Source organism: Myotis brandtii, unplaced genomic scaffold (genome assembly GCF_000412655.1).
Source record: "Myotis brandtii unplaced genomic scaffold, ASM41265v1 scaffold923, whole genome shotgun sequence".
NCBI lineage: Eukaryota > Metazoa > Chordata > Mammalia > Chiroptera > Vespertilionidae > Myotis > Myotis brandtii.
The window spans coordinates 1375492-1380551 of NW_005371804.1; positions in this window are offsets into that span (position 1 = coordinate 1375492).

Consider the following 5060-nt stretch of genomic DNA (forward strand, 5'->3'; position numbering starts at 1 on the left):
ATCCCGGGGGCAGGACAGAAGGCTGGGGCTATGTGGGGCTATGAAGGGTCCCCAGAGGGAATATAGCCGCCTACCAGCAAAAAAAGAGAAGACCCAAAAGGGTGTCTTCTCAGCCTGGGCCATGGCTTGAAAAAGAAAAAAACAAAAAGAAAAAACAAACAAACAAACAAACAAACAAAAAACCCTTAGCCGGTTTGTAGTGATTGACCCATCGTCTCCAGGTTTGGGATTATAATGTATACAACCCACTTAGTCTGTAGTCCGGCACCACACCACCCAGAAACCAGCATGAAAGTGGCGACAGGCTGGCAATGCAGCCGGGAATCTTCCAAACCCAAACTCTCACAGTAAAGGCATATCCGCAGCCCGGACATGAAAGATTCCCACAGGTAGAACCCTGCTGAAAATGAGCTCGCAATCCAAAACTATAAAACACGAGGGAACAGTCCCCCAGCAGACCCAATAAAGAAAGAAATGAGGCCCCTAAGAACCTCAGGTAACAGGACTATCAGGTTATGGCTTAAACGGGCATGTTTAAAATGATTATAGATGTAAAACAAGGAATTGAACACAGACACTGCTGGGGGTAAACAGGCCGATTCCAAAGCAATGAAGTGAAGATTTTAGAGAGGAAAACAATAGCGAGTGAAGTAACAATCTGGACGGTACGTTAAGTACAAGCAGAGGCAGCCCTGGTGTCCCACCGTCAGCTCCACTCAGCAACTGGAAGACATAGCTCCTGTGTCGGGTCAGTTATGCAGAAAGTAGCTCGGGGAGGTAAACAGATGGGAATCTACAGGAAGCTGAGAACTGAAAGAGAAGATGAAAAGGAGTTCTAGATGAAAAATCACTTTCTCCGAGTGATGGCGTCATTCTCTGGCCTTCCAGCTTCTCCATGGCTGGCTGAGTGTGCAGCCTCAGGCTGAGTCCCCCGCCACCCCCTGGAAGCTTTAATGTCACCGCTCCATACCCGTTCTGACGTTCCAGGGCACTGTCCTCCGGTCATCGCACACAACCGAGACTTGTGTCCTTTCGTTTGAGGATGTCTTCTTCCTCTGCTCCTGGAACTCCCAGCGTTGGGACGTTGGGCTCCTGGAATGATTCTGACCTTCTTCCCATCTTTTAAAAGTTTTATTTCTCTCATTTTAAATTTTTTTTCAGTTTCTATTCTCTAAATGTTCACACACACACACACACACACACACACACACACACACACACACTCACTCCAGTTCTGGTTCCCATTTATTTAAAATCTTTTATTTCTCTGAGATCATTGTAAATTTTTAAAAGGTTCTGGTTCCCATTTATTTAAAATCTTCTTTTATTTCTCTGAGATCATTGTAAATTTTTAAAAGTTTTCTCCTGACCTGACCTATACTTTGTTTGCTTTCTCTGATTTTTATCCTCTGCTCGTTGGGTTGGTGGGGGACAGTGTCTTGGTCTTTCATGGGAGGGGCCTTCTCTGTGTCTAGTGAGCTCACTGTTCATTTTCCAGCCTCAAGTTAGTGGCAGACGTTTGGAAATCCCGTGTGCATGGGTGAGGCTCATCAATGGGTGAGTGTTACTGCAGGATGATGGGGGCGGGACCTGTAAGTGTCAGGGCCGCAGGTGTCTTCCTGCTTGGAGGTGCTGGGTGCTGAGAGAAGGGAGAGAGGCTGCAGGGTGGGGGTGGCTCAGTTCTCACCTTCAAGTACATAGGATCAACCTCATTCCTCCTACTGAGCTCCTTCCCAACCCCAGGCCTGCAGTCACTAAGTCCAGGCCTGGCTGATTCAAACGTGACCGGCTTTGATGGAGTAGGGGCAGGGCGGGAGGCCCAGCCGGGGAGAGGCAGTGGGGGAGAGGCCTGGTCTCCCTGCTCCTGGTGGAGACGCTCAGCGCTCCCATTTCTCTCCCATCTCTTCTTCTCCCTTCTGAGTCTGGTTCCTTCAACCCCGAAGAGTCACATCATTATTGTCAGATTCAACCATCATGCATTGCTCTATCTAACAGCCATCAATGTATCAAGTGCTTGTTCTCAGTGTTTGAGCTTCTCTCGTTGGGGACCAGGAACAAACAGTTCACCGACCACGTGGCCGGCACACGTCTCTCCACGTAAGTGTCAACCAGGCCGCGGCTGGCCCATGGGTGACAACTTCCAGAAACTGCCCGTCAAGCTGAGAACCACCTCAGCACGTGACATCAGCCAGGTGGCCTCCTCACAACACACCTCTGCCCCGTCACTGGATGAAGGGGAACCCCAGACGCCCACCTCTGCCGTTCCTGTGAAGGGTGCTTGTAAGTCCCTCCTTGGGACACGTCCTCGGTGCCCGCCCTCGCTCCTCCCTCCCCAGATCCTTCCTTCAGGATGAAGGGCTTTGCTCCTCTATTGACCCTTCCCGTCCACCCTGGAAAGACCAGCTCAGACCACGCCTCCTGGTTGGGCACCTCGTGTTGGGCACGTCACGGGGTCCTCCAGCGTCATCCAACATCATTTGCCTCTCCCTTCCCCCCAAAGGCCAAGATGGGGTCTCACGTTGCTCTGTGCCCTTCACCGTGCCCCCGGGCAGCCCTCCCATGGCGAGTCTTGCGTCCTCTGTGGGCTGTGTTCCTGGGAGGCGCAGAGAGGCAGAGGCCGGGAGAAGCCTCCTCCCGGGCAGCGGGCAGCGGGCAGGCCTCCCTTCATTCCCGGGCGCTCACTGCACAGCTCACTCTCAGCCTCCCAGGAGACAGCAAGATAGAGACGGTCCCCTGGCCACCGGGAGGAGGCAGCTGCCGCCCCCAGTCAGCTTTCTCCAGCCAGGCCACCTTCCCACCGGCCTCGCTCACAGTCCCGCCAGGTGCCACCTCACCCGGGGCTCGTTTTTCCGGTGGCACCGCTGGGTCCAGGCAGTGACTCAGCAGGGAAGACACGGCAGGGAGACCGAATTCTTTGTAGTTGCCACAGAGGGTCAGAGGCTTGTTGAAACCTCCAGGCTCTGTTCCAAGCGACAGCATCCAACCCAGATCTTGTTATAGAAAAGGCAGGTCCCCCAGCACCCCGGGCCCACACTCCTGGGGAGTGTCTTCCTGAAGAGCTCCACGCCCTGTGTCCTCAGCCTTGACCACGCACAGTCCCGCGTGGGGACCAGAGGCAGAGGCCTCCAGGCCTGCAGGCTGCTTGCCTCCCACAGCAGTTTTCCTCACCGAACCCAGCGTCTGAGCACATTCTTTAACCGTTGCGCTTGCTTCTTGCAGTGCAAACATCTGTACTAAAGATTCTAGCACTTTCCATCAGCCAGGGAGACAACGTCCTCTTTGCTGGCCTCTTTCTTCATCCCAGGTACCTGGGCAGCTCCAGAACGTTCCCCTCCTGCAGCCAGCTGAGTGGCCACCCAGCGAGGGGGCTGTTTGGCAAGCGTTTCCCATTATCAGTGGCTTCATCCCCTTCGATTAAGTGGGTGCTTTCTTAGGTCCCTTGTGGCTTAGGAACACACAGGTGCCCCCACTCTCCTTGGTAGGGACCCTAGCTCTGTGCAGGACCCTGGATCTGTGGGGGACCCTGGGTCTGTGGGGACCCTGGCTCTGTGGGGGACCCTGGTCTGTGGGGGACCCTGGTCTGTGGGGGACCCTGGCTCTGTGGGGGACCCTGGATCTGTGGGGGACCCTGGATCTGTGGGGGACCCTGGCTCTATGGGGGACCCTGGTCTGTGGGGGACCCTGACTCTGTGGGGGGACCCTGGCTCTGTGGGGACCCTGACTCTGTGGGTACCCTGTCTCTGTAGGGACCCTGTCTCTATGGAGAACCCTGGATCTGTGGGGGACCCTGGGTCTGTGGGGGACCCTGTCTCTATGGAGGACCTTGGGTCTGTGGGGGACCCGGGGACCCTGGGGGACCCTGGCTCTGTGCCTCCTCTTTCAGGGGCCACTCAGTGACTGGACATGACTCTCTTCCTTGCTCCCTTGCTCCTCTGGGGCTTCCCTGAGCCTGGAGCAGGTTCTCCCAGTGCTGCTGCCTCTAGCCGGGGGCCCCAGATTCTCGCTCTGACCCACCCACTGTGTCTCCAAAGCCACTGGGCAACGTCTCCACGCTGGGCTGACAGGTGGTGCTTCCAGAACACCCACCGCCCTCTCCCAGGTCCAAGAGGGGCCCTCTGTCCGCTTTCCTGAGAAAATGCGGACACACGGTCCACACACAACTCCAGGTTGTTTCCGTTGTCCCAGCTCCCCTGTGGGCGCTCCACCGAAGGGCCCCATGTGAGAACAGCTGTGGCTCTCACCTCCCAACCCCGATGTTCCTTTAGGAAACTACCACCCTCCACATTCAGGGGTGAACCCACTGGCCTCCCCAGCCTGGCCGACCAGAACATTCTCTTCCCACAAATGGTTTGGGAATGGGCACAGCCAGGCAGACAGGCAACCACACTGCATCCGTTCAGAGATGCCGTGAGTTATGAAATGCATTGTTACCTAAAGCACCTTCAAGAGCGAAAAAAATGATGCCCATTTCGATGGAAAAAAGCTATGACTCTCAGAGCTATAAAAACACGAGAAGAAAAGAGTCGAAGAATTTATGAATTATGTTTAATTTGGGGTTTCGGAAGGGGGGAAGCTCTCTTTCTGCCGGGATCCTCCAGCTGAGGCTATGTAAGCTTGGAGATGTCAAGGCCATTTCGCTAGGGGTCTGTCCATTAGTGAAACCAACACCGAGGACAGGTGACGTGTGAGCGCCTAGATCCAGCCGTTCCTGACACTGTGCATTTTTCTTTGCCACGGGGCCTAAAGCAGTGACTAGGATCACTGCGTGGGGTAGGCTGCTCATCTAGCGTCCCTCCTCAGCCCCCCTGTGCCACTGTCCCCCTGTGCCACTGCCCCCTGGCCACACGCTGGTGCACAGACACAGCAGAAGGCCTGGAGCTCTGGCACCTGAGAATGTGGGCACAGGGCCTTGGGTGATGGAGCGCTGCACCCCTGATTCACATGGTAGCTAATCAGTTAGGGAGGAGGGACAGGGAAGAGAAGAGAGGGGAGTGGAAGGAGGGCAGGAGGGGTGGAGGAAGGGCAGGATGGGGTGGAGGGAGGGCAGGATGGGGTGGAGG